At 39.8% G+C, this 20,747-nt stretch overlaps 1 protein-coding gene across 2 annotated transcripts in view; it reads right to left on the minus strand.

The window, feature by feature from the left end:
* Positions 1-20,747, minus strand: part of LOC109407024 (transient receptor potential-gamma protein) — a 502,502-nt gene that overhangs the window by 161,010 nt on the left and 320,745 nt on the right. Inside the window, exon 4 of one of the 2 annotated variants that reach the window (XM_062849335.1) lies at positions 5,524-6,032. The exons of the other annotated variant lie outside the window; for it this stretch is intronic. The gene's annotated coding sequence lies outside the window, so the exon portion shown is untranslated. The remainder of the gene's footprint in view (positions 1-5,523; positions 6,033-20,747) is intronic. 2 annotated transcript variants of the gene reach the window in all.

Below are 20,747 nucleotides of genomic sequence, written 5' to 3' on the forward strand. Positions count from 1 at the left end.
TCAAAAACGTTGCATGCATTGGTTTAAAAAATACTTTAAGAATTCTTTTCAAAAAATCTTAAATAGGGGAATGGAACCCATCTTCAGCAAAGTGCTCCCATTTCAGCCTATCGAAAACAAAGCTAATAAGCGCTATTTGTTTCACTTTTTATTTTTGTATTTCTTGTTAAGAGTGCATGATAACAAAAAGAACGGAAACAATTGGTACTTAAATAGTCTGTTTTTAGAAAAGGATGAACATGGGGGTAGAGGCTGAAGAAGGGTGAACATACCCTGGATTGTTCCAAAAAGTTGAATACGAATTTCTTCAGATTTTTTTTTCAGATTCCTCCAGAAATTGTTCAAAGCAATAATCTTTCATGAACTTTCTCAAAAATTCTACTTTTTTTTTAATAATGATTCACTGATACATTAAGAATCAGAAATTCGGAAGTCCTTTTTTCAGAACCTTTTTTGAAGATTTTTTTTACAAAAATTGCTTTGGAAATTCTACAATAGATTATCCAGAAAATTCCCAAGATTTCTCCCATTCCTTTGGATATTCCTTCAAGATATTTCTCTTCCAGAAATTACTCCAAGAATTTCTTAAGAAAGTTTTGTACAGATTCTTCCAGAGATTCTTATATCGAAAGGCTGGAAGACATTCTTGTATAGATTCCTACAGAAATTGACACAGAGATTTCATCATAAATCTGCCTGGTGTTTATTTATGTATTGTCTTAGAAATTCCTCCAGGATTTCCTCCAAGCGTACCTCTTGGAATTTCTCTTAAGATTCCTCCAGGAATTCATTTAAAACATTGTTTATAATTTTATAAGGGGATTTCTCCTGGATTTTTTTCCCGAAATATATCAAAAGGTTTTGATAGGAGTTTCCAATATATCAAAATTTCAAAATTCATCCTGAGATTTCTCCCGAAAATTCATCTCCAGATTCTTGAAAAAACTGTTTTTTTTTGGAAATTCTTCTAGCAATTCAAAATGATTTTTTTTTTGTAATTCCTTTTGAAATATCTTCAGCCATACTTTCCGAAATACCTTTAGAGACTTCCCCAATATTCCTAGAATGACTTCACAGTTTTCAGCAGAATTTTTTTCAGAAGTTCTTTTAACAGTTTCTTCAGGAATTGCTAAAGCGATTCCTTTGGAGATTCCTCCAGGAATTCATCCATAGGAATGCAACAGAGAAGGGGCGTTGAGATCGGGGAACCTTGAGGCGTTGAGATCGGGGAACCTTGACAAGCTAGCTCTGATTTTACCATTACAGCACTGGAAATAATTTATCACACATCTTGTAGGTGCTACGAATTTTGGAATTGGAATAAATTACAATTCTCGATGGAATCTTGAAAGAAGTTTGTTAGAAATCTTTGAGGAAAAGTCTGGCGCATGGGCAATTTGCATGCATCCGCCAAAAATGTTGTCATTGCTAAGGGATCTCTAAAGCAATATCGTAAGAGAATCACCCCATATACTCCACTCATTGTGATGATCATCGACAAAGCGCAGTACCTACTCCTCGAATTTTTTTCAGAAACTCCTCCTGGAATTCCCTCAGAAATTGATCCTTGGGTTTCTTCAGGAATTCGTCCTAGGATTTTTCAAGGAAGTCCTCCAGAAATTCCTTCAGGAATTGTTCCAGGAAAATTCCTCTAAAAATTCCTGCCGGAATATCCGTAAAAATTCCTACAGGGATTCGTCCCTAACATTCCTCCAGGTATTCTTCTAGAGATAACTCAAAAAATTCCTCTAGAAATTCCTCCAGAAATTCTTTCAGGGATTCGTTCAGGAATTCCTCGACGAAGTCTTCCTGAAAACTCTCCAGTGATTCTTCAAGAAAATCTTCCAGGAATTACTCCATAGGTTTCTCTAGGGATTCCTTCAGGGATTCCGCATGGAACTTATGCAGGGATTCTTCCAGGAGTTATCTGGAGATTTCTCGAGGAATTTTTCTAGAATTTTTTCCAGAAATTCTTACAGGCATGTTTCCAGGAATTTCTCCAGAGGTTCCTCCTGGCATTCCTTAAGGAATTCCTTTAGAAAATCTTCCAGGGATTGCTCTAGGAATTCCTCAAGGAATCATTTTAGGAAAACCTCCAGGCATTCCTCTAAGAGTTTCTACAGAGATTTCTATAGGGATTCCTCTAGGGATTTAATCATGGGTTCCACCAGGAATAACCCCAGGAATTTTTCGTAAAATTTCTCCAGGAGTTCCTCCAGAAATTCCTACAGAAATTACTGCGGCAATTTCTCCAGGAATTCCTCCCGGAATTTATTAAGTAATTATAGAAGGTATTCCTCCAGGCTCCTCCAGGATTTCATCCAAGCATTTCTCCAGAGACTCCTCCAGGAATTCCACCAAGAATACCACCAGGAGTTACTTCAAAAATTCCTTCAGGAATTTCTCCGGAAAATTCTTAAGAAATTCCCTGCAGGAATATATCCAAGAAGTTCTCAAGAGATTCCATCAGAAACTCTTTCAGGAATATCTTCAAAAATTCTTTCAGAAATTTTTCCAGCGATTCCTGTGAGAATTCTTCAAGGGTTCCCTCCAGGAATGTATCTAGGAATCTCTTTTCCAGGGAGTCCTCCAGAAATTCATTTAGGAATTATTTCACGGATTCCTCCAGAAATTCCACCAGGAATTAACTAGGAATTCCTTCAGAGATTCCCCTACAGATTCTTCCAAAGATTCATCCAGAAATACCTCCGATTATTCCTCTGGAAATTCCTCTAGGAATTTCTTCAGAAATTTTTCCAGGGATTTATCTATAGATTCCTCCAGGAATTCTTCCAGAGATAGTTCCACGAAATTACTTCAAGATTCCACCAGGAATTTGATCAGTAGTTCCTCCAGGCATTCTTCCTGAGGTTCCTCCAGAAGTTCCTCCAGGCACTCCTCCTGAGCTTCCTCCAGAAATTCCTCCTGGGATTTTTTCAAGAATTGCCCAAGGGAGTCTTTCAAGAATTTCTTAAGAAAATTTTCTAAGGATTCCTTCAGGACTTTCTCAAGAGTTCTCTTCAGAATTTTCTCTAGAGATTCCTCCCAGAATTCCTCTAGGGAATCCTCCAGAAATTCCTCCAGGTATTCCTCCAGGTATTTCTGCAGGGAATTTCTCCTGGAATTCCTCTAGGGATTCCTCCAGGGTTTCCTCCAGGTATTCCTGCAAGAATTCCTCCAGGAATTCCTTTCGAAATTCTTCCACGGATTCATACAGGGATTTCTCTAGGAATTCATCCAGATATTACTCCAGGAATTCTGCCAGAGGATCCTACCCGAATTCATCTAGAGATTCCACCAGGAATTTCTCCAAGGATGCCCCCAGAATAACCTCCAGTTATTCCATCTAGCGATTTCTCCAGGAATTCTTTCAGGTATTCTTTAAGAAATTCCTCCAGAAATTTCTTTGGGAATTCGGCCAGAAATTTATCCAGAAGTTTCTTAAGGTTTTTTTTCTAAACAATCCTCTTGAAATTGCTTCAGGAATTTCTCAAGGAATTTATCCAGAGATTCCACCGGGAATTCTTCCACACAGATAAAAATAATGAGATTTACACGTCATGTAAACTTCATTTTAGTCATGTAAACTTAATGTTATGATGGTTTACATGATATATCATGTAAATTTGTGTTATATGTGATGTAAACACTCAGAGTCATGCTAAATTACATGACATATAATGGAAGTTTACATGATATTTCATGAACTTTACATGATATGTCATGTAAACTTCTGTGATATCCCACGCTCCAATTATGTGCATCATATGTCACATAATTTTACACTCTTTTTTCGATCTGTGCAGGGTTTCTTTCTGGAATTTATCCAGAATTCTTCTAGGGATTCCTCCAGAAATTCTTCCAAGGATTTCTCTAGAAATTTGTTTGGGAATTCCTTCCGGGATTCCTCAAGGCATTTTTCCAGAAACTTCTCCAGAGATTTCTCCCATAATTACTCTAAGAATTCCACCAGGAATTCATCTAGGAATTCTTCCAGGCATACTTTCTGAGTTCCTCCAGGGATTCCTTCAGGGTTTACTCCAGGCATACCTGCAGGAATTCCCTTAGGGATTTCTCCAGGAATTTCTACAGAAATTCCTGGGGTGATTCCTTAAAAAAATCCTATAGAGATTTTTTTTCTAAAATTTATTCAGGGCTCGGTCATAAATTTCAGAAACCCGTCCATCATCTTTTCAGGGATTCCCCAATATTTTTTCCAAAATTACCTGAAGATTTTTTGGAATTATTTTGAAATATTTTGAATGAGTCGTTAATCTGGATGTTAATTGACCAATTAACCCTTTCATTGCTTAAAAAAATATTTCCATGCTTAAGGCGAAACTGGAAGCATTTTCTAATTTTTTTGGTTTTTGATTTTTTATTAAATATCGAAGCAATATTTTCAAAATCGGTTTTCGTGCACATGTAGAGTATGGATCAAGATATCTTCTGAATTTTTTTGAGGTGGAAAATGTTTTCCATTTTTTCAAAAACCATTTTTTGTAAAACTTCGTACAAAAATGGTTTCTGCAAAAACGAAAAACATTTTCCACTACATAAAAAATTCAGAAGATACCTTGATCCATACTCTACATGTGCACGAAAACCAATTTTGAAAATAGTGCTTCGTTATTTAATGAAAAATCCAAAACCAAAAAGTGAGGAAATGCTTCCAGTTTCGCCTTAATAGCTTGCAATAAAAAAAAGTCGCACATTTTGCCCTATAAATCGAAATATAGCTAAAAATTGTGACGTGCTGGAGCAAATCTGAGCCCAGATTTGGATTCAGCGACCCAAAATCTGTCAGAGACACAAAAGTTTGCTCTTGAGACAAAAAAATGTTGCGCTGTTTATTTGTAAAATTCTTAACGGATTACTCTTAAAAAAATGTGAAGAATAATGACGGTTCAGTGTTTTGTTTTACCTATGAATAAAATAATTATGATGGTCTTGTAGATAATAGTAAGTTTTTTTTATTTAAAATGGTTTTTTGTTAGTACTACATGATTTTTCTTTAAACGAACTACCAACTAACGATATATCATAAATAATTAACACCGAACATTCAGGATTGAAGATTGGTAACTCTAAAAACGTACTACATTGCAGAAACCTAACTGAGATGCAATCATAAACATCTATTCAATAAAAGAAATGAAAATGAAACAATTGATACCGACGTCATAACCAGATCAGTAAAAACACACATAAAAACAGATCCATTCTCACAACAATCGGGTTAACCATCATTGCCACAGACAGAATCATTCAATTTTGCACTTCTACTGGAAAGAATCCAAGGGGATCAACAACAGGGATGATATAAATGCTATTAGTAGGTAGTAGGTAGTATCACATTCAGAATGGGTGGAAGTTGGGATAGAAATGGAACTTTTCTAAAGTAAAACCAGCCAGAGGGGGGTTTACCAACCAACCAACCAATCAACAAGACAAAGAAGGCAAGAAAAAAAAACTATAGAAAGGAATATTGAGAAAAGTGAGTGTGTGTTTCGGTTACGGTACCATTTATAGTTTGAGTTCAACATTCGTTCGCTTGCATTCAACATCGAGAGGGGCCTCATCAACTTGCTTCTGTGGTGGGATGCTCTGCTGGTGTGCCAAGAACACTTTCCTCCTGGCATAACCCAGTGACTCTGTGACACAGGATGGAGGGGGTCTGGTGTGGTTACTTGGCTCTTTTGTGCGGGGGTGGTAGTGGGGAGTGGTAAGAAGGAGTAATTTCGACCAGAGAGTAGCAAAGCGAGGGATCCTGTTGGTGTTTTTGTTTCCCTCAACACTAAACTTTCTGCTTTTGTTTTTGCTGGTGTGTTCAAGTTAGATCGCACGGAAGGGTTAGCACTTAGCAATTCTGGTTCTGGTTGTATATTTACACGCAGGAGAATAGTCTTTTGTTTCTTGTTTCGGAGCAGTGTTATTTCAGACGGGAGATGGGAAAAGTGTGTCTTGTGTTACTCTGTGTGTGTGAGTGTGTCAACTTGTAAGTGTCTTTAGTGCTTTTCAAACAAACTTGTCTGAAAATAAACAAAGAGAAAAAGGAGACAATGAGAGAAAGGTATGATTTAAAACGGTCCAGTTAGTCATAAACGATCTGTTTCCAAAAACACCGTTCTATTCTAGTTTCAGCAATCGAAACCACAATGCTTCCATAACACGAGTGCCTGATTCATCCATCCATATGTACAATATCGTGCGTCTCCACCGTGGTCCGTCGCGTCGTCGTTGCGCTGGTTGCCCAGAATCCAAACAGAGTTATTCACACCATCACCGCATCGCAAAGTCAGCAGCACATCATATCCGGAGAAAACAAAGCATGCCAGTTCGGTTCGGTTTCCAGTAAGTGCGCTTTTCCTCATTTCCAATCACTCGTGGTGCTAGTTGGGGAGCGCTGAGAGGTGGTGTAACACTGTGAACAGCTATAAACTGCCAATAAAATATGTTCGCACCAGCTGCGACCGATAATAAGCACTGAAAAGTGGGAAAAGTACTGTTCTCTTGAAGTGCCACACCGCCGTGCCGTCCGTGTGCTACGCTACATATTCCAAACCAGCGTCATTTGCTGGGTTGGAGTTTTGCCGTGTATCAGTCAGTCAGTGGTGCTAGCAACACCAGAGCGGGAAGGTACGTAGCGATGAAATATGCTCACCAATAAAAATATGTATGTTTGCTTTACCCTTTTCTCCATTCGCAACAAACGACCAGCTCAATCACGAAGCTTCAATCGCTTGGGTGGAGTGCTTGAGTGCTCGTGGTTGTTAGACAGTGATTCTCAACAATTTATTAATTGTACTTCCATATCTTTTGTCGGATTTTGAAAATATTCACCACTTGGTATCATTACTGCATTCTGGGAAGACCCACTACAAAAGCAGGCGTTTTGTCAAAATTTGCCATTGCAGGTATGTATATTTATAGCTTTTTAAATAGTTTATTCTTTGAGCAGCTGAACCAATCCAAAAGCTGATTATATACCCGCTGATTTGACTTGATATACAGGGGGTGGCCAAAATGTTTGAGATAGCATCAAAAAATCTCAAATTTTGACTGTTTGTCAACCTATTATATGTGCATCATTGGTACAAATTTTGGCTCGATTGGCTAATCTTTCGTAAAGTTGGAACTGTTTGGGTAAAACACTATTTTTAAACAACTCATTTTTGAGCTGTCATATCTCGCAAACCAGTGAACCGAATTGAATGAAATTTTGAACGTACACTAAGACTATGTAAATGCTTCACAAATTATTAAAACATAGGTACTATTTGAACGTTGAAAAAAGTTATCATGGATTGACACTTTTTGGATTTTTTTCGAAAACATGTATTTCTTTTACATCAATGTTTATGAATTTTAGTGTTGATATCCAAAAATTTCCCTTTTCTGTTCTCAGCTTATCGCTAATCAGATATATGAGAGCCTATTTAGATTAAAGGAAGAGCATGTTTATTAATTTTTGTGTGGTATTGTAAATTTGACTTATTTTCTTCTATATGAATAAAAATTTCAACCCAGCATAACTTAATTTGCCGTGAGAAAATATTAGCTACATTTTATGACGTCGCATGAAGTATCAATATATTGTTAAAAAACGTTGAATGATTAATTCAATACGGTTAACTGGTTTCCGAGATATAACAGTTCAAAAATTAGTTGTCTAAATAATAGTATTTTACCCGAAAGGTTCTTACATCGCGAAAAATTATTCAATTGAGCCCAATGATGCACATATAATAGGTTGACAAACAGTCAAAATTAAGATTTTTTGATGCACTCTATTAAATGTTACAGCATGTTGATTTTTTTTTGTGGGAGAAAAAAAAGTTGCCTATCCCAAACATTTTGGCCACCCGCTGTATATATGAATGCTAGTTTGAATACTGTTTTGAAAATGTACCTTCTGGTTTTTGTGTCTGGCTACCTCCGAAATATCAGCTCTTAAATTTACAATCGAGAATCTTATAAGATCACTGCTCGGGGGGCGCAATAGGAATCCGCTTAATAGGAGACTAAGAGCTTATGGGATTTCGGTTTTTGAGGGTGTAGCCTATTATCTCGGGTGTGTTAAGAGATAGTACAATACTGTCTTCGGCAAAGATTTAGGGCTTGATAAGAACTACCATTTAGATTTTTGGTTCATATGATTAGTTGGCAACTTGGCCGCTAGAGGGACCATCAACAGTTTGATACTAAATTGCACTACAGGAACCATATCAGGTTGTCAAGCAAACGTTACGATATGCGACAGCTCAAGACCCTGATAATTTGGAAGGATAGTGTCTTCGGGAAAGTTGTTGGGTACGCCAATAACTTACTGACGATGAGTTGCGAAGTTCGAAATTCCTCCACTGGGCGGCGCTAGTGAGCAAGTAAATTTCCAAAACCTCATATCTCAGAATCCCGATAACTTAGAAAGTTGGTGTCTTCGGCAAAGTTGATCAGTATGACATAAATTGAGCATGAGCATGAGCATGATTGACCGCCCGCGGTTGCTCCTCTGTTATTGCAAGGACAGCTGCATTTACACAATGAACCAACAGATAATGCTTGGGACTAGCCTTCTCTTCATTGTGTAAATGCTGGCATCCCAATACTTTTTTAAAAAGCAATACCAGCGCCGGCCGCGTCCGAATGCAGGTCAATTGAGGATAGGGAAGGAAGTGATGACGTGATTATCACTTAGGCCAATAACCGTGGAATTCTCTGCGTTACTACGAGTAATCACTAGTAGTTTGGATACGGGAAGGATGATTTGTTAGGGGCTTTGTTTTGGTAAACAAATTGCTACAATCACCAGACCGATTCTTGTTTTGCTACGAACGATGCACTCGCGAAAAATTGAATACGTCCTCACATACGCGACATGTCAGGGAATAATGTCCACCGCACAATCAATTCGAGAAAACAAAGCCGCATCTACTGCTAGCTGGCGTCGTACGGCTGATCCCGGATACCACACTCACGCCCCGATCACTGTATTTTAACTACCGGCTGGCTTCCAGATATTTTATTTTTTGCCTTTCTCGTACACCAAGGTGTACCGAAAGGCTATATGTTCACTTCAAAAATGAAAATTTGATAGAGCCCCCGGATGGGTCAAGTGTTATATACCAATCGACTCAGCTCGACGAGTTGAGGTGATGTCTGTGTGTATGTATGTGTGTGTGTGTATGTATGTGTGTGTGTGTGTGTATGTGTACAAAAAGGTCACCTCATTTTTAGATAGTAAATATGAACCGATTTCAACGACCGATGGTTCATTCGACGGGGTACATTGTCCCATTGTTTCCTATAGAAAATGGTTCAGATCGGTCCAGTCGTTCCGGAGTTATGGCCATTTAGGTGTTCCGGGTCGGTACCCCAGGAAGGGGCCAGATATGAAAATGCAACAAACCCATGCATGCGACCCATCAAACCACGGCATTTTCGATTATCTGATGAACGGGAAGTAGGAAAATAGTCTCTGATTATATCTGAACCGGTAGTGTTCCGGAACCGGTTCCGGGTGTCCCGCCGGAAGTGGCCAAATAAGAAAGTGAACATAACCCATGCATGCGACACGTCAAATAGCGTCTTTTTTGATAATCAGTTGAATGGTAAGCAGGAAAATAGTTTCAGACCATGTTTGAACCGGTTGTGTTCCGGAACCGGTTCCGGATGTCCTGTCGGAAGTGGCCAATTAAAAAAAGTGAACCAAACCCAGGCATGCGACACATCAGAGAGCGGCTTTTTCTATAACCAGATGAATGGTAAGCAGGAAAATAGTTTCAAACCTCGTTTGAACCGGTAGTGTTCGGGAACCGGTTCCGGATGTCCTTCCGGAAGTGGCCGCAATTAAAAAGGTGAACCAAACCCAGGCATGTGACACATCAAAGAGCGGCTTTTACGATAACCAGATAAACAGTAAGCAGGAAATTAGTTTCAGACCATGTTTGAACCGGTTGTGTTCCGGAACCGGTTCCGGATGTCCTGCCGGAAGTGGCCAATTAAAAAAGTTTAACAAACCCAGGCATGCGACACATCAAAGAGCGGCTTTTACGATAACCAGATGAACGGTAAGCAGGAAAATAGTTTGAGACCATGTATGAACCGGTAGTGTTCTGGAGCCGGTTCCGGATGTCCTGCCGAAAGTGGCCAATTAAAAAAGTGTACCAAACCCAGGAATGCGACACATCAAAGAGCGGCATTTTCGATAACCAGATAAACAGTAAGCAGGAAATCAGTTTCAGACCATGTTTGAACCGGTTGTGTTCCGAAACCGGTTCCGGATGTCCTGTCGGAAGTGGCCAATTAAAAAAAGTGAACCAAACCCAGGCATGCGACACATCGAAGAGCGGCTTTTTCTATAACCAGATGAACGGTAAGCAGGAAAATAGTTTGAAACGGTAGTGTTCGGGAACCGGTTCCGGATGTCCTGCCAGAAGTGGCTAATTAAAAAGGTGAACCAAACCCAGGCATGCGACACATCAAAGAGCGGCTTTTACGATAACCAGATGAACGGTAAGCAGGAAAATAGTTTAAGACCATGTTTGAACCGGTAGTGTTCTGGAGCCGGTTCCGGATGTCCTGCCGAAAGTGGCCAATTAAAAAAAGTGTACCAAACCTAGGCATACGACACATCAAAGAGCGGCTTTTTCGATAATCAAATGAACGGTAAGCAGGAAAATAGTTTCAGACTTAGAGATGGTCGGGTTTCAGATTTTACAGACCCGAACCCGACCCGTACCCGAGCAATTTTTAATTTCAAAACCCGGACCCGACCCGAACCCGAGAATTTTTTGGTCTGTCGAACCCGTACCCGACCCGAACCCGAAAAATTTGCGTCGATGAAACTCGAACCCGAGCAAATATTTGTCAATAAACCCGACCGAAACCAGAGTTAAGAAATAATTGTTAAATGAATCGGATATATCAAATAAAGCATTTTTCCAAATACTGATTTTTCTACACTGGTACCAAACCCGACTTAAACCCGACGTTATTCAAACCCGACCCGATCCGAACCCGAAAATTTTGAAATTGTTTAAATCCGGACCCGACCCGAACCCGAGTTTTCTAAAATTTCCAAGCCCGAACCCGACCCTTACCCGTCGGGTTCGGTTTCGGGTCGGGTTTCGGGTTTGAAAACCCGAAACCCGACCATCTCTATTTCAGACTATATCTGAACCGGTTGTGTTCCGGAACCGGTTCCAGCTGTCCCGCTGGAATTGGTCAATTAAAAAAGTGAACCAAACCCACGCATGCGACACATCAAAGAGCCACTTTTTCGATAACTAGATGAACAGTAAGCAGGAAAATAGTTTCATACCGTATTTAAACCGGTTGTGTTCCGGATCCGGTTCCAGATGTCCCGTAGGAAATGATCAATTAAAAAACTAAACCAAACCCATGCATGCGAAACATCAAATCATCAAAAATGTTCGTTAACCAGATAAACGGACAGCAAGAAAATAGTCTCTGACCACAGTGTTGCAGAATCAGGATTGGATCCATTGCTGAAATTACGCAGGTGAACAAAATCGATGCAAGCGATTAATATGTGTAAAAGAACAAAATCTGGGTAAAAATTTAAGCGATCCTGTCAAATTACATCATTTTAGATTCCTGAGGCGTCATTATGCAGTAGGATGGATCAACGTTGCATGGAAAAATTTAAATTTTATAGCACCAATCCCCTTTTGCGTCTAAAATCACGGCGTGTGTATGGGAAAATTTTATAACAAAAAAAAATGGGCATCGTCAAATGTTTCGCTATTCAAAAATAGAGGCTTTCAGCTTTCATTTGCAGGGTCCCTCAAAAAAATCCACCGAGGGATCCCGAACAACTTTTTCAGAATACTGTTTTTCCCCATACAAAATGAACGGGTCCAAATTAATCCCTATTTCTACTTAACAAACATACCCAATTTTTGTATGAAAAAGTTCCCCCGATGGAATATTTCGATGTTGGGCTTGAATGAAAGCTGGTAGCGTCAACTTTCACGTAGCGTAAAAATTAGCGATGCCCATTTTTTTTTTGTAAAAAAATTGTTCTACTAGACACACCGTGAAATTACTGCAAACAATTTTGATGCAACTGGTTGAGCTCTCGCGCTCTGTAACACGGTTGAAATTTGATTGGGCTTTAATATGGGAAATTTCGCTTGCTTGCACTTCTTTTTTGTCAAATTTTACATTAATCTTATAACTAATGATAATAAAATATAGGCTAAAGTGCGCAGAAAAAAATTGCCGAAATGTCATGATAATGATCGGCATTCAGTGCTAGTGAAGGTGGTCAAACGAGTTTCTCTTAAGTCCAGAGGGGTCCCCCTTGGAAATTTTGGTCGGAATTCAACATTTTGAAGAAGGGCACAAATAAATAAACCGGTATTTTTTCAATTCAATTCAAGAAATTATTTTATCAAAACCGATGAGTTGCTAATTTTTGTGAGAATTTTTTCATAAAATACAATTATTATTTATCAACTTCACCCCCCATTGACGAGCCAACGAGCACTGTGACAAAAGAAGAAAATGAGATTGAACGGAATAATCAAGAATATTCTCAGGATTCAGGAACACTTCGGCTTATGGCCGGAAAAAAATGTTGAGTACATATTCGACGAGAAAGGCGCTATCACCACTAGGTGGATTAATCTGGGTTTTTTATTTCAAAAATAGTTTGCGTAAAACGAGGTTTGCGAAAATAAAAAACGAAAGAAACACACATCATCACCCGCGAAATTACGAAACTGTACTCGAAGAAACAGAACACGCGAAATTATGAAACTCGGCTCGAAGAAATCGACGCGGACACCGTGGTCTACCTGTCACTGAATCGTACGGTAATCTTAATCTTTCTAAAAAAGAGATGCCTTGCCGTTTTGATCGCTGCTTGGAAATCTGAAATAGAAAATAGTATAAAATGGTGATACGTTCACAACAGTTTTATTTTTTGTAAATTGTGTTATTTACACATAGGACAAATTTACCTGCATTCCTCTGAAACAAACGGTATATTAGCAGTGAAAAACAAATTACAAAAATATAATAAAAAACAATTAATAAACAAAAAAAAAAAACAGTAAAACAAGTAAACCAAATCTTGATCCTGCATTTAAATTAACCAGACTGGAAAATAGCAAGATTAAAATTTGGTATAATATGGTAGATCTTACGCCGTAACGCACCATTCCAAGGTGATCTACCCACGTTACGGGTTAGTTGATCAGTATGACATAAATTTACATAAAAATAAAGACGTGTTTCAAAATTCTGCCACTAGGCGGCGTTTACCTTTTTTTCGTATTTTTTCGACATTTTTTGGGGTTTTTCGACTCAGCAAAACCAAAGTTCTAAATGGAAGATCTTATCAAGCCCTAATACTTTGCCGAAGAAAGTATTGCGCTAACTCTTAACACACCCGAGATAATAGGCCACACCCCCAGAAAGCCGATATCCCATAAGCTCTTAGTCTCCTATAACGCTCACTTTTGTCCAGTAGGAGTTCGTTTAATAGGAGTCCGTTTAACCTTCACGTACCCGACCCCGAACATCTCATTTTGAAAATGCTGGCATTTCCTCAATTTTTATCCAATTTTTTTGAAGTCACCCTCAATCGATCATTAATTGGTGCAAGTTTATTACACCCAAGTGGCCATGCAATATCCGGAACCATTCCGGAGATATTCCAGATTGTACTGGGGTCAGGGAGGGTGCTGAAATGGCTAAAAATGATTATTCCGTGTGTTATTGTGTTTGAACCATTGATTCTCAGTTGAATTTTCATTGCGAACAATAAAACACAACTGCAAAAATCAGATTTGAATAAGATGACCCATCCGGATAACCGTGACAGGTTCCGCGGGGGCCTTATTGGGGACACTTCTAGTTTTCATCCAACACATGCCGTGCGACATATCAAACTTCACGATTTCGCATTGGTCATGAAGTTCACAAGCATGCTACGGTTTTACTCGAATCAAGCGTCGCTATTGAGCGCGAAGTGAGCAACTGCAGGTCACATAGGCAAAGCAAATTTTCACAATTCTGAAACCATGGGCAACCGTCATGATCTGTTTTGCTATTTGACCTTCCATCAGTCTGACCATCGGCTATTCGACCGTCATTGAATAAGACAAAGACTGAAGGAGCAGTACCTAGCACCTTTTCGGGTTACTAATGTGCAATGAACTTTTTGAAAGGTTTGTTCTTCAATTTTTTCATCTTGCAAGCCTACAAAGTAACACAATTCACCTTGCTCCTCAGATGGAAGACGGCTTGGGAAAAGTTCTCGTCCGCTCCCGGTTTCAAAAGATGCGGTAGGCGTTTCATTGGCAAGATTATACAGCACAGAAAGAGCCTGTTTGTATGCAGACCCAGACGGTACCATAACTAGGATATCATAACAGACGCTCGCAGATGTCCTGAATGGCTTCCTCCGCGTAGATGTCCTAAATCATTTAGACTGAATGACTTCCCCGAATAGGTTGTGATGAATTCCTCCGGTACTGTCCGCCCTCTGGAGTTTCAACAATGACTGAGTAACCTTGCTTATTCATCACTTGGATATGTGTTTCTCCAAATAATTCATTAAACTTCGCTTGACTTTTTAAACGAATTCAATTGTGAACTAATAAAACAAACGTTTCATCGATCCCGTTTTCTGAAACCAATTTTCGTAATTGTTTCTACTAATAATAATACTTGAATTGAATCCAGGATAACAAGCGCTACTCTTTCAGTTCCAAACGAACTCCTGCTTTTACTATGAAGAACTAAGCCCAAGCTATGCCCCTTATTCTAGGCCGAGCACCGGCCGGACCCCAGTAATCTTTTTTTACAATATTGGATATGGAAAAGCTCAGATAAAATTATAACTCCAGGGGGACTATTAAACAAAAACACCAGCCATGGCGAAAACTGATGCTTAAGTCTAGCTATTAGGGACTGCACCTATTTGGAGAAAATGCCAATGCAGAAGGTGTTTCATGTCGAACAAAGATCTGTGTTATACTTAGGCGGGCTATAAACCACTTGTCGCGCACCTAATGAAAATATAGCCCTTTTCCCATAACCCAACGAACAAACCTCATCTGTTCTGGATTGTAAGCATACTGCTGTGACGACCCTCACGACCATCGGTTCATTGTTTAGTGAAGGTCATTTTTCGGAAAACTTCAATCGTATTCTCTATGGTAACAGAACGTTCCAATGCACGGTCACTACACAACAAGTTCTCGAGCAACGTACTTGATGATTTCATGAGCCTATTGCGATTGCACGATGTTGAAGACGGAAATATGTCATCCGTTAATCGAATATGACCACTAACGGTGATCAATCCCAAGCCTGAGTAAGAGACTGTATGAATTCGAGATTTGTACACCAAAACCTCTATTTACGCATATTATTTTTATGCACTTTTAATATATGCACCTTTTTTATGCCCTAGATGAAAAGAGGGAAAGCTACTCAGAACCATTATCGTGCATATAGGATACAAATCGGCACCTACATTTCAAAAGGGCGTAACTGCATTTCAAAACAGTGCCTTTTTTTGAAGCTGTGGATCGTATTTCATATTTCCCATAAAATCCATCCCCACTATCAGAAAGAGGGGGATTTTAGCTTTCTTTTAGTGCTTATAGATTGTCCAAAAGATTGAACATACGATCCACAGCTTTGAGAGAAGGCACTTTTTCAAAAAGCAGTTACGCCCTTTTGAAATGTTGGTGCCGAAATACACAAATTTTGTCACGCAAAAATCGACCTTTTTCAACCCCCCTCCCTACTTTACACTTTTTGTATGGGACCTAATTATTTTTTGTAAAGGTCATCACGTTCTGCAAACCCGACCCTCCTCCCTTCCAAAAGCGTGACGTAATCTGTGTACGGCCTCTAAGAATATTCAATAATGACGGGAACATTTGCAACGGCGGCCAAGAGGTGTTTATAGGGAAGAGTAAAGGAAGGTTACGTCAAACGGGGTTACTTGCAACAGCGGTGTAACTTGCAACACGATGACATACACTAAATGTGAAGTATTTTCTAATAATAATGAAAACTAGTATGCCCTTCTATTTCGGTTATAGAGATTATGTATACCAAAGATCGATTCAGTGGAAAAATTAGTTTTGTTTCTTTGTTTATTGTTCAGCTACACTGTTAAAACGGTTTGCTCATTTTATGCCATAAAAACAAGTCTCCCCTATGGTAAGTGCGATAAGTCTTATGACCTTTGTTGCAGTTAGGGTACCTAATAGTAAGCTTAGCTAAACGATACAAGTTTAATAAAGTTATCGACTTAGTAATGTAAAAAATCATTATTATGTTCGTCAACCACTATGGGGTAACTTGCAACAGTTAAATTTGACAAAACCTTCTATTATTTATCTTCATTTCAAGATATATTTGATAGAAATAATTGGAACAGATCATTTCTTGATTACGTAACGAGTTCATTTTCAAACGACAACTCATTTTTTACAGTTTTTTGAACGTGATTTTCAAACATTGTTAGGAAATACCATATTATGGAGTTTTATTTATGTTACATCTTGTTGAAAGTTTAATTTAGTTTATGGGCGCTTTAAAACAATCACCAACATCAATTCTGAACCTAGATGGGCTAAATTATTTCAGCTGAGTATCCAAATTAACGACTTTTATATTTACAAAATTCAATAGATGTGTCTCAATCATGTTATTTTAGCTGAAATTGTCAAACACCACTTCAAACTGAAAACTACTTAAAGATGACTCACTCTACCTTTTCAAGAAATGACAATTATCATTGTTGACATTTTGTTGCGAGTACTATGTCACGATATGGATTTTATATATGAGGGACACGAGACCTGTTGTTAAACGATATACTCTCACTTGCAATAACTATTAACCCTTTCATGAAAAAAAAAATTATGTCAATTGGTTAGTGTACATCTTAACAATGTATTGTTCATGCATTACATAAAAAAATTACAATACGACTAAGCACTAGAATGTTCGTGCTGTTTAATGATAGCTAACTTAACTTCATGTCCTGTGTTGCAAGTTACCCCACAGATGGGGAAACTTGCAACAAGCATGTATTTGGCACCTCCAGATTAGGTGACAACATATTTTGATAAATCAATTGCTGCATAGTATTCTACTCTGGGTAATTAGCGTACACGATGCTTTACAGGATGGTTCAAAAGTTTAGATTTTCAATGATATTGCTTCAAAGTCGAAAAGTGTTGCAAGTTACCCCATTTGACGGTACATGTTTTTCCCAAATGGAGGAGAACGTGCCTCTGGAGCCGACCTACTGATACCTGAAGGTTACAGGTTGTGTGGTATGTGTCTGACAATGAGTATTTCTCAGTATGTTTAGAGTCTTGTCCCTCAACATGTCAATAGACAATGGATAACGCACGCACATTTCCCACCTGGGGTAACGCTTGTCCTATTGCTTGACAGCTGCTGGCGAGATCATAGCAGGCCACGACTCTTCCTCTTCCTTCGGTCAGCATTCGACCACGCCGGACGCACTGCAGTGTGTTGGGCCGCTGCGCTGGGCGATTCTCGCCGAGAACCATCAGCCAAATTCCCACATTGGCGTTCCTGCCAGGCTTTATTGCGATTTTGGCAATAAATTTCAAACAGGTGAGAATCGCTCAGCCAGGTAAGTGAAAATCTTGGAGAGTGCAGTATTGTGTGCAAAGTGAAAAGTGCGAAAGTTATGAGTTTTTTTTTCTCGTTCATTGGTTTGGTAAGAATATGTAAAATACGTATCCCGACGACCGTCTGGATGGCCTGGTTTTACCTAAATGCAAAAAAAAAACAGGAGACGTGTCTCGAAGACCGTCGTATTGGTGAAGTTCGATTCTTTTAATCGAAAGACGCGCCTCGAAGGCCGTCGAGAATGGAAAAAAGAGACGCGCCTCGAAGGCCGTCGAGAAGGAAAAGAGGGACGCGCCTCGAAGGCCGTCGAGAATGGAAAAAAGGGCGCGCCTCGAAGGCCGTCGAGAAGCAAAAGAGGGACGCGCCTCGAAGGCCGTCGAGAAGGAAAAGAGGGACGCGCCTCGAAGGCCGTCGAGAAGGAAAAGAGGGACGCGCCTCGAAGGCCGTCGAGAAGAAAAAGAGGGACGCGCCTCGAAGGCCGTCGAGAATGGAAAAAAGGGCGCGCCTCGAAGGCCGTCGAGAAGCAAAAGAGGGACGCGCCTCGAAGGCCGTCGAGAAGGAAAAGAGGGACGCGCCTCGAAGGCCGTCGAGAGTGGAAAAAGGGACGCGCCTCGAAGGCCGTCGAGAAGGAAAAGAGGGACGCGCCTCGAAGGCCGTCAAGAATGAAAAGAAGGGACGTGCCGCGAAGACCATCGTATTGCAATGTGTATAATTTGCGGAGCAAAAAGATGCACCTTAAAGGCCATCGCATTTGAATGTGAGGATATTTGAGGAATCGAAAGATGTGTCTTGAAGACCGTTGAATTGTTCTTCGACATCAAAAAGGAGGACTCATCCCGAGGATCGGACGGGTGGTCTGATTTTTCTAAACGCGTGAAAATTAAACTTTTCCTGGGTTCGGTCGGGCTGCGAAACACGAGCCTTTCGGTAAGAGTATTAGAGTGAGAATGAGGGACGCGTCTCGGAGAAAATCGTATTTTGAAGAACCGGAAGTCACGCCTTGAAGATCGTTATGTGTTTTTATCGTACTCCGAAGGCCGTTTTTTGTGTTGACTTTATTTTGGAACAATAATAATAAGGAAGACCTTCAAATTAATTGGTGTTCAGGTAAAATATGAATAATTGGTAGACATTCCTTAAAATTTAGCCCACTATAAGGATGTCAGTGCTCAATTTGCAAGACCGAGTGGTCAAGCTGAAAGCGGTGTACGAGAGAAAAAAGAACCAAAATAATGGTTTTCCAAATTGAATTTGGACTGAACGGAACGTTCAGCATTTAGTAAGATACGAATAATCGATTCTATTCCATATAACGGCCTAGTGGCTTAGTCATGTTCGTTAACTATAACAGTGTGCAATTGCCTTTTTTTCATTTTTCAACTAAGCACAAAGTTGGATGATTTATAGCCCTGCTTGATTCATATTTGGTTGGTTGCGTATTTGAGAGCTGTGCTACCCGTTACTTGTGTAAGTGGATTATTATCATGGAAATAGAGCATTTCATTGGCAATGAATGTGATGTAAGTTAATATTGGCAGATTTATTACTGTGATAGTGTGGAATTTAAAAATGTCCTGTACCACGTATGCCTTTGCTGAAAGAATACGTCATGTAAATCAGCGAAGTAGTGAAAATTTTCCATGAGAAAGCAATAATATTCTGTACTTGTTAAATCCCTCGGTAAGAGCATTTTTTTTCTTGTTTTTGTTGAGGGAAGTAGTAAACTAGTAAACCTAGAGTGCCGTACCATTTTTTTTTGCGAATTTCACGATTTTGTGGACGCAGGAGCTGATTTTGTGAAAATGCAAGGGTTACACATTTTTGGTGTTCTCTGGAAATTATGCACTTTAGTGCTGATGGGTTTAAGGCGGGGGGGGGGGGTGGTTTTGGGGATTTCGGTTTGAGGAAATTTTGGAGGCATTTCAAGATGTTTCAGAGCAGGTGTTACGGAAACGTTACGGAGGAGTTTTAAGGACTTCGGACTGTCTCAGGTGCGTTAGGATTTCAGGGGGAACGTAGAAGACAATTCAGGAAGTTTCAGACCTGTTTTGGCGGGATTCAGAGGCGTTAAGAAGTGTTTTCGGGATTGCGGAGCCTCTCAGGTGCGTTACATGGGGTCCGAAGGGGTTTAAGGGGGATTTTGGAGACATTTTAAGAAGCTTCAGAAAACTGTCGGTGGGTTTCAAAGGCGTTACGGAAGAGTTTTCGGAGGGTTTGGAGCCTCTTAGGTACGTTACATGGGGTCCGAAAGGATTTTAAAGAATTTAGAGGCATTTCAGGAAGTTTGAGAGCATTTTCTGTGAGAGTTAGAGGCGTTACGGCAGCGTTAAAGAGGAGTTTTTGGAGGATTCGGAGCCTCTCAGGTGCGTTACATGGGGTCTGAGGGGGATTTTGGAGACAATTCAGGAAGTTTCAGAGCAATTTCGGCTAGATTCAGAGGCGTTACGGATGGGGTTTCGGGGGATTCGGACCGACTCCGGTGCGTTACATGGGATCCTAGGTGGTTTCAGGGGGATCGTGTAGGCATTTCAGGAAGTTTCAGAGGATTTTAAGATACTCAAACACAATATCTTTTGAAACGCTCATCAAATTCCCTTTGCTTTAAAAGTGTTCTTGAAATCTCCTGATATGATCCTGACCTAAAATGCATTGAAACGTCCCAGAAACCGCCGTAATCCCATTGAAACGCCTTTAAAATGCCACTGAAACGCCTTTGGACGCCTTTAATAGGGTTCATAAGCCCTCTGAAACGCACCTTAAAACCCCTTTGGAACACCCCTGAAATGCTATCCACAGGCCCCTAAAACCTCTAGGAACGCCCTTAAATTGTTTCTGAAACACCCTGAAACTCTCTTATGACTCTGGAATGACACTGAAATACATTGAAACGCCTCTCAAACCATTTGCAACCCCCTCCAAAGGCTCCTGAGATCCCTTGAATTGCCCTTGAAGCCTACTTGAACTTCCCTAAAACCCACTTTATACTATTTAAATGCCCCTGAATTCCTCTGATCCCATGAAAACGCCAACTAATCTTGACAGATACGAGATACCCCTTGAAAGACTGAGCGGAAATGTATTAA

Source organism: Aedes albopictus, chromosome 2 (genome assembly GCF_035046485.1).
Source record: "Aedes albopictus strain Foshan chromosome 2, AalbF5, whole genome shotgun sequence".
NCBI classification, from domain to species: domain Eukaryota; kingdom Metazoa; phylum Arthropoda; class Insecta; order Diptera; family Culicidae; genus Aedes; species Aedes albopictus.